We start from the raw sequence: 14,585 nt of genomic DNA, 5'->3' as shown, positions 1-14,585 counted from the left end.
TTTATAAAATGCCCAAGCCCCCGCTTAAATCCGCCCCTGCTTGAATATGTCTCTTTTCCTCAAAAAGAATGACGAGAAATAAAAATTTGTTGTTTGTCTAAATGCATAAAACCAGCATCATTTTATAAAGTCGTTTATGACTGATCTTCTTGAAAATTTTCTATGTGTATTGAGTTTAAGTCCGGGGTGGCTTTCTCATAGAGTAATTTTGGATAAGGAACACCGTCTGTTCGTCACGCTATCTTATTTTCGGTCGGATAGATTCGTGCAACTTCCTTGTTTAATACCGATCCTAATCCCACTCTTATATTTCCAAGTCTCAATAGATGTAGTGTATACTAGTTTTCTTGCCAGGTTAGAGTCGAGGAAGAGCAACTGTTTGCTGAGTTGAATTTATACTTCTCCGGCTGAAACTATAAATAGTTTCTCTCTTACAAATGATTTTAAGTTTTAGTCATGGATCTTGATTGATTAGTTCGAAGTATTTTACAGTGATAGTTATCAAGAATATAATTGAATATTTTAAATACTTGTTTTGAACTGGTCGCAGGAATCAAACTCGCTCTGTAAAACTAACTGGATTTGATCGGTCAAATTATTTAGCTACAGCTGCAAACTATAATGATTTTGCTGCATTACGCAATTTACTAAAGTAACATAGATCGCCGTTTGTTGTGCATTGTTGAAGTAGAAAAAGGTCTCAGTGTTTAGTAAGTAAATTGGAATGAAGATCAAGTGAATCATATATCAATCTAAGGCAAACTGCATTTATTGTTTCAGGCATATCCAGACGTAGAACAGTTATTAGTAACAAAAGTGCTGGCCAGACATTCAAGGACATTGATCCAAACTTTCATGATTTATATTTGGACATTGATCCAAACTTTAAACTTTCTCGAAGTTGAGTTTTCCAACCTTGTACTTGGGTGCGGTAAAAGTACTCTCAAGGATTGCGATTCTTGCCTCCAAATTTGACTGCTCAAATCCTTGTAGTTTCCGAGATACGACCTGTTTTATGATTTTTTAAAATTTTTCAGAAACTTCGATTTTTAACAATTCAAAACATTTGAAGTTCTCATCCTTTGAGTTCTGCTGCGATGATACCCTCTGGAGTTCAAATTTGCAAATAGTGCGTTAAAGTGCGACTGCTCAATGCCCTTAGTTTCCGAGGTGTGACGTTTTTTATATCTTCTTAAATGTTCAGATAACTTGGATATTAAATTTGTGGTAGAATTTGAACTTCCCATATCTATAGTAAGTTTGGGCACTCCTTGACGTTGGGAGTTTTTTGTCCGAACATGACTGCTCAAGTTCTCCTAGTTTTTGAGATATGACCTTTTTAGTTTTTTTTAAATTCAGAAAATTTAAGAATTTTTTTTGTTAATTTGCAAATTCCCAACTCTGTAGTTGGTGGCTGTCCGATTACTCTCCTTGATTGCAAATCTTGCCCCCATGTATGACTGCTCAAATCTTAAGTTGAGTTTTCCAACCAAGTATCGTTTATTTGAACTTAAATGTTCAGATAACTTGGATATTAAATTTGTGGTAGAATTTGAACTTCCCATATCTATAGTAAGTTTGGGCACTCCTTGACGTTGGGAGTTTTTTGTCCGAACATGACTGCTCAAGTTCTCCTAGTTTTCGAGATATGACCTTTTTAGTTTTTTTTTAAATTCAGAAAATTTAAGAATTTTTTTTGTTAATTTGCAAATTCCCAACTCTGTAGTTGGTGGCTGTCCGATTACTCTCCTTGATTGCAAATCTTGCCCCCATGTATGACTGCTCAAATCTTAAGTTGAGTTTTCCAACCAAGTATCGTTTATGACTGATCTTCTTGAAAATTTTCTATGTGTATTGAGTTTAAGTCCGGGGTGGCTTTCTCATAGAGTAATTTTGGATAAGGAACACCGTCTGTTCGTCACGCTATCTTATTTTCGGCCGGATAGATTCGTGCAACTTCCTTGTTTAATACCGATCCTAATCCCACTCTTATATTTCCAAGTCTCAATAGATGTAGTGTATACTAGTTTTCTTGCCAGGTTAGAGTCGAGGAAGAGCAACTGTTTGCTGAGTTGAATTTATACTTCTCCGGCTGAAACTATAAATAGTTTCTCTCTTACAAATGATTTTAAGTTTTAGTCATGGATCTTGATTGATTAGTTCGAAGTATTTTACAGTGATAGTTATCAAGAATATAATTGAATATTTTAAATACTTGTTTTGAACTGGTCGCAGGAATCAAACTCGCTCTGTAAAACTAACAGGATTTGATCGGTCAAATTATTTAGCTACAGCTGCAAACTATAATGATTTTGCTGCATTACGCAATTTACTAAAGTAACATAGATCGCCGTTTGTTGTGCATTGTTGAAGTAGAAAAAGGTCTCAGTGTTTAGTAAGTAAATTGGAATGAAGATCAAGTGAATCATATATCAATCTAAGGCAAACTGCATTTATTGTTTCAGGCATATCCAGTCGTAGAACAGTTATTAGTACCAAAAGTGCTGGCCAGACATTCAAGGACATTGATCCAAACTTTCATGATTTATATAAGTTAAAGTTGTCCCTATGAAATAGGGTCACCCACAAAGTTTGAACAATTTACTGCCCTAGCAAAAACTGAGTTTTAAGTCCGAATATGACTGCTCAAGTTCTCGTAGTTTTCGAGATATGACCTTTTTAGTTATTTTTTTTTTTCAAAAAAAAGTCAGAAAATTTAAAAACGTGTTTTAAAAATTTCAAATGCGCAACCCTGTAACTAGTGGTTGTCCGAGTTTTCTCATGGGTTGCAAATCTTGCCCCCAAATTTGACTGCTCAAATCTTATTAGTTTTCTAGATGTGACGATAAGACGTTTTTTTTCTGTTTTTTTTTGGAATGAAAATTAAATGAGTTTTCCAACCCTGTAGTTGGGTGCTGTAGGAGTACTCTCATGGGTTGCAATTTTTGCCTCCAAATTTGACTGCTAAATTCCGTGTAGTTTTTGAGATACGACCTGTTTTTATGATTTTTTTTTAATTTTTCAGAAACTTAGATTTTTAATAATTCAAAATATTTGAAGTTCTCAGCCTTGGAGTTCTGCTGCGATGATACCCTCTGGAGTTGAAATTTGCAAATAGTGCGTTCAAATGCGACTGCCCAATGCCCTTAGTTTCCGAGGTGTGACGTTTATTATGTCTTCTTAAATGTTCAGATAACTTGGATATTAAAATTTTGGTTGAATTTGAACTTCCCATATCTATAGTAAGTTTTTGCTAGGGCACTCCTAGAGGTTGGGAGTTTTTTGTCCGAACATGACTGCTCAAGTTCTCGTAGTTTTCGAGATATGACCTTTTTAGTTTTTTTTTAGTTCAGAAAATTTAAGAATTTCTTTTTTAATTTGCAAATTCCCAACTCTGTAGTTGGTGACTGTCCGATTACTCTCCGTGATTGCAAATCTTGCCCGCAAGTATGACTGCTCAAATCTTATTAGTTTTCTAGATGTGACGATAAAACTTTTTTTTCTGACTTGTTTTGCAAATTTTTTAAGAAAAGTGAAGTTTAAACTTTCTCGAAGTTTGAGGTTTCCAACCCTGTACTTGGGTGCTGTAAGAGTACTCTCAAGTGTTGCAATTCTTGCCTCCAATTTCGACTTCTCAATTCCTTGTAGTTTCCGAGATACGTGTTTAATGATTTTGACTGGTAAAATCCGTGTAGTTTTCGAGTTTAACCTGTTTAATGATTTTTTTTAATTTTTCAGAAACTTAGATTTTTAACAATTCAAAACATTTGAAGTTCTCAGCATGAGAGTTCTGCTGCGATGATACCCTCTGGAGTTCAAATTTGCAAATAGTGCGTTAAAGTGCGACTGCTCAATGCCCTTAGTTTCCGAGGTGTGACGTTTTTTACATCTTCTTAAATGTTCAGATAACTTGGATATTAAATTTGTGGTAGAATTTGAACTTCCCATATCTATAGTAAGTTTGGGCACTCCTTGACGTTGGGAGTTTTTTGTCCGAACATGACTGCTCAAGTTCTCATAGTTTTCGAGATATGACCTTTTTAGTTTTTTTTTAAATTCAGAAAATTTAAGAATTTTTTTTGTTAATTTGCAAATTCCCAACTCTGTAGTTGGTGGCTGTCCGATTACTCTCCTTGATTGCAAATCTTGCCCCCATGTATGACTGCTCAAATCTTAAGTTGAGTTTTCCAACCCTGTACTTGGGTGCTGTAAAAGTACTCTCAAGGATTGCGATTCTTGCCTCCAAATTTGACTGCTCAAATCCTTGTAGTTTTCGAGATATGACCTGTTTTATGATTTTTTTTTAATTTTTCAGAAACTTAGATTTTTAATAATTCAAAATATTTGAAGTTCTCAGCCTTGGAGTTCTGCTGCGATGATACCCTCTGGAGTTGAAATTTGCAAATAGTGCGTTCAAATGCGACTGCTCAATGCCCTTAGTTTCCGAGGTGTGACGTTTTTTATATCTTTTTAAATGTTCAGATATTTGGTAGAATTTGTACTTCCCATATCTATAGTAAGTTTTTGAACTTCCCATATCTATAGTAAGTTTTTGCTAGGGCACTCCTTGAAGTTGGGAGTTTTTTGTCCGAACATGACTGCTAAAGTTCTCCTAGTTTTCGAGATATGACCTTTTTAGTTTTTTTTTAAATTCAGAAAATTTAAGAACTTTTTTTGTTAATTTGCAAATTCCCAACTCTGTAGTTGGTGGCTGTCCGATTACTCTCCTTGATTGCAAATCTTGCCCCCATGTATGACTGCTCAAATCTTAAGTTGAGTTTTCCAACCCTGTACTTGGGTGCTGTAAAAGTACTCTCAAGGATTGCGATTCTTGCCTCCAAATTTGACTGCTCAAATCCTTGTAGTTTTCGAGATATGACCTGTTTTATGATTTTTTTTTAATTTTTCAGAAACTTAGATTTTTAATAATTCAAAATATTTGAAGTTCTCAGCCTTGGAGTTCTGCTGCGATGATACCCTCTGGAGTTGAAATTTGCAAATAGTGCGTTCAAATGCGACTGCTCAATGCCCTTAGTTTCCGAGGTGTGACGTTTTTTATATCTTTTTAAATGTTCAGATATTTGGTAGAATTTGAACTTCCCATATCTATAGTAAGTTTTTGAACTTCCCATATCTATAGTAAGTTTTTGCTAGGGCACTCCTTGAAGTTGGGAGTTTTTTGTCCGAACATGACTGCTAAAGTTCTCCTAGTTTTCGAGATATGACCTTTTTAGTTTTTTTTTAAATTCAGAAAATTTAAGAATTTTTTTTGTTAAGTTGAAATTTCCCAACTCTGTAGTTGGTGGCTGTCCCATTACTCTCCGTGATTGCAAATCTTGCCCCCAAGTATGACTGCTCAAATCTTATTAGTTTTCTAGATGTGTTGATAAAACTTTTTTTTCTAATTTTTTTGCAAATTTTTCAAGAAAAGTGAAGTTTAAACTTTCTCGAAGTTGAGTTTTCCAACCCTATACTTGGGTGCTGTAAGAGTACTCTCAAGGATTGCGATTCTTGCCTCCAAATTTGACTGCTCAAATCCTTGTAGTTTCCGAGATACGACCTGTTTTATGATTTTTTTTTTTTTAATTTTCAGAAACTTCGATTTTTAACAATTCAAAACATTTGAAGTTCTCATCCTTGGAGTTCTGCTGCGATTATACCCTCTGGAGTTCAAATTTGCAAATAGTGCGTTCAAATGCGAATGCTCAATGCCCTTAGTTTCCGAGGTGTGACGTTTTTTATATCTTCTTAAATGTTCAGATAACTTGGATATTAAATTTTCGGTAGAATTTGAACTTCCCATATCTATAGTAAGTTTGGGCACTCCTAGAGGTTGGGAGTTTTTTGTCCGAACATCACTGCTCAAGTTCTCCTAGTTTTCGAGATATGACCTTTTAGTTTTTTTTTTAATTCAGAAAATTTAAGAATTTCTTTTGTTAATTTGCAAATTCCCAACTCTGTAGTTGGTGGCTGTCCGATTACTCTCCTTGATTGCAAATCTTGCCCCCATGTATGACTGCTCAAAACTTATTAGTTTTCTAGATGTGGAGATAAGACTTCTTTTTCTGACTTTTTATGCAATTTTTTTAAAGAAAAGTGAAGTTTAAACTTTCTCGAAGTTGAGTTTTCCAACCCTGTACTTGGGTGCTGTAAGAGTACTCTCAAGGATTGCGATTCTTGCCTCCAATTTCGACTGCTCAAATCCTTGTAGTTTCCGAGATACGTGTTTAATGATTTTGACTGGTAAAATCCGTGTAGTTTTCGAGATACGACCTGTTTAATGATTTTTTTCAATTTTTCAGAAACTTCACAATTTTTAACAATTCAAAACATTTGAAGTTATCAGCCTGAGAGTTCTGCTGCGAGGGTACCCTCTGGAGTTCAAAGTTGCAAATAGTGCGTTCAAATGCGACTGCTCAATGCCCTTCTTAGTTTCCGAGGTGTGACGTTAATTATGTCTTCTTAAATGTTCAGATAACTTGGATTTTAAAATTTTGGTAGAATTTGAACTTCCCATATCTATAGTAAATTTTTGCTGGGGTACTCCTGGAGGTTGGGAGTTTTTTGTCCGACTAAGACTGCTCAAGTTCTCGTAGTTTTCGAGATATGAGCTTTTTAGTTAGTTTTTTTTTCAAAAAAAAGATACAAAATTTGAATTTCTTTTAAATTTGCAAATTCTCAACACTGTAGTTGGTGTCTGTCCGATTACTCTCCGTGATCGCAAATCTTGCCCCCAAGTATGACTGCTCAAATCTTATTAGTTTTCTAGATGTGACGATAAAACTTTTTTTTCTGACTTGTTTTGCAAATTTTTTAAGAAAAGTGAAGTTTAAACTTTCTCGAAGTTTGAGGTTTCCAACCCTGTACTTGGGTGCTGTAAGAGTACTCTCAAGTGTTGCAATTCTTGCCTCCAATTTCGACTTCTCAATTCCTTGTAGTTTCCGAGATACGTGTTTAATGATTTTGACTGGTAAAATCCGTGTAGTTTTCGAGATACGACCTGTTTAATGATTTTTTTCAATTTTTCAGAAACTTCACAATTTTTAACAATTCAAAACATTTGAAGTTCTCAGCATGAGAGTTCTGCTGCGATGATACCCTCTGGAGTTCAAATTTGCAAATAGTGCGTTAAAGTGCGACTGCTCAATGCCCTTAGTTTCCGAGGTGTGACGTTTTTTATATCTTCTTAAATGTTCAGATAACTTGGATATTAAATTTGTGGTAGAATTTGAACTTCCCATATCTATAGTAAGTTTGGGCACTCCTTGACGTTGGGAGTTTTTTGTCCGAACATGACTGCTCAAGTTCTCATAGTTTTCGAGATATGACCTTTTTAGTTTTTTTTTAAATTCAGAAAATTTAAGAATTTTTTTTGTTAATTTGCAAATTCCCAACTCTGTAGTTGGTGGCTGTCCGATTACTCTCCTTGATTGCAAATCTTGCCCCCATGTATGACTGCTCAAATCTTAAGTTGAGTTTTCCAACCCTGTACTTGGGTGCTGTAAAAGTACTCTCAAGGATTGCGATTCTTGCCTCCAAATTCGACTGCTCAAATCCTTGTAGTTTTCGAGATATGACCTGTTTTATGATTTTTTTTTAATTTTTCAGAAACTTAGATTTTTAATAATTCAAAATATTTGAAGTTCTCAGCCTTGGAGTTCTGCTGCGATGATACCCTCTGGAGTTGAAATTTGCAAATAGTGCGTTCAAATGCGACTGCTCAATGCCCTTAGTTTCCGAGGTGTGACGTTTTTTATATCTTTTTAAATGTTCAGATATTTGGTAGAATTTGAACTTCCCATATCTATAGTAAGTTTTTGAACTTCCCATATCTATAGTAAGTTTTTGCTAGGGCACTCCTTGAAGTTGGGAGTTTTTTGTCCGAACATGACTGCTAAAGTTCTCCTAGTTTTCGAGATATGACCTTTTTAGTTTTTTTTTAAATTCAGAAAATTTAAGAATTTTTTTTGTTAATTTGCAAATTCCCAACTCTGTAGTTGGTGGCTGTCCGATTACTCTCCTTGATTGCAAATCTTGCCCCCATGTATGACTGCTCAAATCTTAAGTTGAGTTTTCCAACCCTGTACTTGGGTGCTGTAAAAGTACTCTCAAGGATTGCGATTCTTGCCTCCAAATTTGACTGCTCAAATCCTTGTAGTTTTCGAGATATGACCTGTTTTATGATTTTTTTTTAATTTTTCTGAAACTTAGATTTTTAATAATTCAAAATATTTGAAGTTCTCAGCCTTGGAGTTCTGCTGCGATGATACCCTCTGGAGTTGAAATTTGCAAATAGTGCGTTCAAATGCGACTGCTCAATGCCCTTAGTTTCCGAGGTGTGACGTTTTTTATATCTTTTTAAATGTTCAGATATTTGGTAGAATTTGAACTTCCCATATCTATAGTAAGTTTTTGAACTTCCCATATCTATAGTAAGTTTTTGCTAGGGCACTCCTTGAAGTTGGGAGTTTTTTGTCCGAACATGACTGCTAAAGTTCTCCTAGTTTTCGAGATATGACCTTTTTAGTTTTTTTTTAAATTCAGAAAATTTAAGAATTTTTTTTGTTAAGTTGAAATTTCCCAACTCTGTAGTTGGTGGCTGTCCCATTACTCTCCGTGATTGCAAATCTTGCCCCCAAGTATGACTGCTCAAATCTTATTAGTTTTCTAGATGTGACGATAAAACTTTTTTTTCTAATTTTTTTGCAAATTTTTCAAGAAAAGTGAAGTTTAAACTTTCTCGAAGTTGAGTTTTCCAACCCTATACTTGGGTGCTGTAAGAGTACTCTCAAGGATTGCGATTCTTGCCTCCAAATTTGACTGCTCAAATCCTTGTAGTTTCCGAGATACGACCTGTTTTATGATTTTTTTTTTTTAATTTTCAGAAACTTCGATTTTTAACAATTCAAAACATTTGAAGTTCTCATCCTTGGAGTTCTGCTGCGATTATACCCTCTGGAGTTCAAATTTGCAAATAGTGCGTTCAAATGCGAATGCTCAATGCCCTTAGTTTCCGAGGTGTGACGTTTTTTATATCTTCTTAAATGTTCAGATAACTTGGATATTAAATTTTCGGTAGAATTTGAACTTCCCATATCTATAGTAAGTTTGGGCACTCCTAGAGGTTGGGAGTTTTTTGTCCGAATATCACTGCTCAAGTTCTCCTAGTTTTCGAGATATGACCTTTTAGTTTTTTTTTTAATTCAGAAAATTTAAGAATTTCTTTTGTTAATTTGCAAATTCCCAACTCTGTAGTTGGTGGCTGTCCGATTACTCTCCTTGATTGCAAATCTTGCCCCCATGTATGACTGCTCAAAACTTATTAGTTTTCTAGATGTGAAGATAAGACTTCTTTTTCTGACTTTTTATGCAATTTTTTTTAAGAAAAGTGAAGTTTAAACTTTCTCGAAGTTGAGTTTTCCAACCCTGTACTTGGGTGCTGTAAGAGTACTCTCAAGGATTGCGATTCTTGCCTCCAATTTCGACTGCTCAAATCCTTGTAGTTTCCGAGATACGTGTTTAATGATTTTGACTGGTAAAATCCGTGTAGTTTTCGAGATACGACCTGTTTAATGATTTTTTTCAATTTTTCAGAAACTTCACAATTTTTAACAATTCAAAACATTTGAAGTTATCAGCCTGAGAGTTCTGCTGCGAGGGTACCCTCTGGAGTTCAAAGTTGCAAATAGTGCGTTCAAGTGCGACTGCTCAATGCCCTTCTTAGTTTCCGAGGTGTGACGTTAATTATGTCTTCTTAAATGTTCAGATAACTTGGATTTTAAAATTTTGGTAGAATTTGAACTTCCCATATCTATAGTAAATTTTTGCTGGGGTACTCCTGGAGGTTGGGAGTTTTTTGTCCGACTAAGACTGCTCAAGTTCTCGTAGTTTTCGAGATATGAGCTTTTTAGTTAGTTTTTTTTTCAAAAAAAAGATACAAAATTTGAATTTCTTTTAAATTTGCAAATTCTCAACACTGTAGTTGGTGTCTGTCCGATTACTCTCCGTGATCGCAAATCTTGCCCCCAAGTATGACTGCTCAAATCTTATTAGTTTTCTAGATGTGACGATAAAACTTTTTTTTCTGACTTGTTTTGCAAATTTTTTAAGAAAAGTGAAGTTTAAACTTTCTCGAAGTTTGAGGTTTCCAACCCTGTACTTGGGTGCTGTAAGAGTACTCTCAAGTGTTGCAATTCTTGCCTCCAATTTCGACTTCTCAATTCCTTGTAGTTTCCGAGATACGTGTTTAATGATTTTGACTGGTAAAATCCGTGTAGTTTTCGAGTTTAACCTGTTTAATGATTTTTTTTAATATTTCAGAAATTTAGATTTTTAACAATTCAAAACATTTGAAGTTCTCAGCATGAGAGTTCTGCAATAATGAAGTTCTTACTCTTCTGGGTACCCTCTGGATTTCAAAGTTGCAAATAGTGCGTTCAATTGCAACTGCTCAATGCCCTTCTTAGTTTCCGAGGTGTGACCTTAATTATTTCTTCTTAAATGTTCAGAGAATTTGGACATTAAAATTTTCGTAGAAATTGAACTTCCCATATCTGTAGAAAGTTTTTGCTAGGGCACTCCTAGAGATTGGGAGTTATTTTTCCAAATATGACTGCTTAAAACTCGTAGTTTTCGATATAGGACCTTTTTAGTGATTTTTTTTTCAAAAAAGTTCAGAAAATTAAGAATTTTTTTTGAAATTTGCAAATTCCCTACACTGTTGTTAAGGGCTCTCCGATTACTCTCAGTGGTTGCAAAACTTGCCCCCTAAAATTGACTGACCAAATCTTAATAGTTTTCCAGATACGACGATGAGACGTTTTCTGATTTTTTCGAAATTTTTGTCAGAAAAGTGAAAATTGAAGTTCTCGAATTTTGAAATTTCCAACCCTGTAGTTGGGTGCTGTAAGGTTACTCTCAAGTGTTGCAATTCTTGCCTCCAAATTGGACTGCTAAAATTCATGTAGTTTTCGAGATACGACCTGTTTTATGATTTTTTAAAAAAAATTCAGAAACTTGGATTTTTAACAATTCAAAACATTTGAAGTTATCAGCCTGAGAGTTCTGCTGCGAGGGTACCATCTGGAGTTCAAAGTTGCAAATAGTGCGTTCAAATGCGACTGCTCAATGCTCTTCTTAGTTTCCGAGGTGTGACGTTAATTATGTCTTCTTAAATGTTCAGATAACTTGGATTTCAAAATTTTGGTAGAATTTGAACTTCCCATATCTATAGTAAGTTTTTGCTAGGGTACTCCTGGAGGTTGGGAGTTATTTTTCCAAATATGACTGCTTAAAATCTCGTAGTTTTCGATATAGGACCTTTTTAGTGATTTTTTTTTCAAAAAAGTTCAGATAATTAAGAATTTTTTTTGAAATTTGCAAATTCCCTACACTGTTGTTAAGGGCTCTCCGATTACTCTCAGTGGTTGCAAAACTTGCCCCCTAAAATTGACTGACCAAATCTTAATAGTTTTCCAGATACGACGATGAGACGTTTTCTGATTTTTTCGAAATTTTTGTCAGAAAAGTGAAAATTGAAGTTCTCGAATTTTGAAATTTCCAACCCTGTAGTTGGGTGCTGTAAGGTTACTCTCAAGTGTTGCAATTCTTGCCTCCAAATTGGACTGCTAAAATTCATGTAGTTTTCGAGATACGACCTGTTTTATGATTTTTAAAAAAAAAATTCAGAAACTTGGATTTTTAACAATTCAAAACATTTGAAGTTATCAGCCTGAGAGTTCTGCTGCGAGGGTACCATCTGGAGTTCAAAGTTGCAAATAGTGCGTTCAAATGCGACTGCTCAATGCTCTTCTTAGTTTCCGAGGTGTGACGTTAATTATGTCTTCTTAAATGTTCAGATAACTTGGATTTCAAAATTTTGGTAGAATTTGAACTTCCCATATCTACAGTAAGTTTTTGCTAGGGTACTCCTGGAGGTTGGGAGTTTTTTGTCCGACTAAGAGTGCTCAAGTTCTCGTAGTTTTCGAGATATGAGCTTTTTAGTTATTTTTTTTTTAATTTTTCAGAAACTTAGATTCTTAACAATTCAAAACATTTGAAGTTCTCAGCATGAGAGTTCTTCAATAATGAAGTTCTCAGCCTTCTGGGTTCCCTCTGGAGTTCAAAGTTGCAAATAGTGCATTCAATTGCGACTGCTCAATGCCCTTCTTAGTTTCCGATGTTTGACGTTAATTATGTCTTCTTAAATGTTCAGATAACTTGGATTTTAAAATTTTGGTAGAATTTGAACTTCCCATATCTATAGTAAGTTTTTGCTAGGGTACTCCTGGAGGTTGAGAGTTTTTTGTCCGACTAAGACTGCTCAAGTTCTCGTTGTTTCCGAGATACGTGTTTAATGATTTTGACTGGTAAAATCCTTGTAGTTTTCGAGATATGACCTGTTTAATGATTTTTTTTTAATTTCAGAAACTTAGATTCTTAACAATTCAAAACATTTGAAGTTCTCAGCATAATAGTTCTGCAATAATGAAGTTCTCAGCCTTCTGGGTTCCCTCTGGAGTTCAAAGTTGCAAATAGTGCGTTCAATTGCGACTGCTCAATGCCCTTCTTAGTTTCCGAGGTTTGACGTTAATTATGTCTTCTTAAATGTTCAGAGAATTTGGATATTAAAATTTTCGTAGAATTTGAACTTCCCATATCTACAGTAAGTTTTTGCTAGGGTACTCCTGGAGGTTGGGAGTTTTTTGTCCGACTAAGAGTGCTCAAGTTCTCGTAGTTTTCGAGATATGAGCTTTTTAGTTATTTTTTTTTTCAAAAAAAGTTCAGACTTTTTTATAATTGGCATAATCCCAGCCCTGTAGTTGGTGTCTGTCCGATTACTCTCCGTGATTGCAAATCATGCCCCCAAGTATGACTGCTAAAATCTTATTAATTTTCTAGATGTGACGATAAGACGTTTTTTCTGATTTTTTGAAATTTTTTCAAAAATGAAATTTAAACTTTCTCGAAGTTTGAGGCTTCCAACCCCCTGTACTTGGGTGCTGTAAGAGTACTCTCAAGTGTTGCAATCCTTGCCTCCAAATTCGACTTCTCAATTCATTGTAGTTTCCGAGATACGTGTTTAATGATTTTGACTGGTAAAATCTGTGTAGTTTTCGAGATACGACCTGTTTAATGATTTTTTTTTTAATTTTTCAGAAACTTAGATTCTTAACAATTCAAAACATTTGAAGTTCTCAGCATGAGAGTTCTTCAATAATGAAGTTCTCAGCCTTCTGGGTTCCCTCTGGAGTTCAAAGTTGCAAATAGTGCATTCAATTGCGACTGCTCAATGCCCTTCTTAGTTTCCGAGGTTTGACGTTAATTATGTCTTCTTAAATGTTCAGATAACTTGGATTTTAAAATTTTGGTAGAATTTGAACTTCCCATATCTATAGTAAGTTTTTGCTAGGGTACTCCTGGAGGTTGAGAGTTTTTTGTCCGACTAAGACTGCTCAAGTTCTCGTTGTTTCCGAGATACGTGTTTAATGATTTTGACTGGTAAAATCCTTGTAGTTTTCGAGATATGACCTGTTTAATGATTTTTTTTTAATTTCAGAAACTTAGATTCTTAACAATTCAAAACATTTGAAGTTCTCAGCATAATAGTTCTGCAATAATGAAGTTCTCAGCCTTCTGGGTTCCCTCTGGAGTTCAAAGTTGCAAATAGTGCGTTCAATTGCGACTGCTCAATGCCCTTCTTAGTTTCCGAGGTTTGACGTTAATTATGTCTTCTTAAATGTTCAGAGAATTTGGATATTAAAATTTTCGTAGAATTTGAACTTCACATATCTGTAGTAAATTTTTGTTAGGGCACCCCTAGAGATTGCGAGTTATTTGTCCAAATATGACGGCTTAAGTTCTCGTAGTTTTCGATATAGGACCTTTTTAGTGTTTTTTTTTTTCAAAAAAGTTCAGAAAATTTAGAATTTTTTTGAAATTTGCAAATTCCCTACCCTGTACTTAAGGGCTCTCCGATTACTTTCAGTGGTTGCAAATCTTGCCACCTAAAATTGACTGCCCAAATTTTAATAGTTTTCCAGATATGACGAGGAGACGTTTTCTGATTTTTTCGAAATTTTTATAAGAAAAGTGAAATTTGAAGTTCTCGAGTTTTGAAATTTCCAACCCTGTAGTTGGGTGCTGTAAGGTAACTCTGAAGTGTTGCAATTCTTGTCTCCGAATTTGACTGCTAAAATCCGTGTAGTTTTTGAGATACGACCTGTTTAATGATTTTTTTTATTTTTTTCAGAAACTTAGATTTTTAACAATTCAAAACATTTGAAGTTATCAGCCTGAGAGTTCTGCTGCGAGGGTACCATCTGGAGATCAAAGTTGCAAATAGTGCGTTCAAATGCGACTGCTCAATGCTCTTCTTAGTTTCCGAGGTGTGACGTTAATTATGTCTTCTTAAATGTTCAGATAACTTGGATTTTAAAATTTTGGTAGAATTTGAACTTCCCATATCTATAGTAAGTTTTTGCTAGGGTACTCCTGGAGGTTGAGAGTTTTTTGTCCGACTAAGACTGCTCAAGTTCTCGTTGTTTCCGAGATACGTGTTTAATGATTTTGACTGGTAAAATCCT

Source organism: Symsagittifera roscoffensis, chromosome 9, assembly GCF_963678635.1.
Source record: "Symsagittifera roscoffensis chromosome 9, txSymRosc1.1, whole genome shotgun sequence".
Classification (NCBI taxonomy): domain Eukaryota; kingdom Metazoa; phylum Xenacoelomorpha; order Acoela; family Convolutidae; genus Symsagittifera; species Symsagittifera roscoffensis.
The sequence above is the reverse complement of the archived record's forward strand: the minus strand, read 5'-3'. Positions refer to the sequence as shown.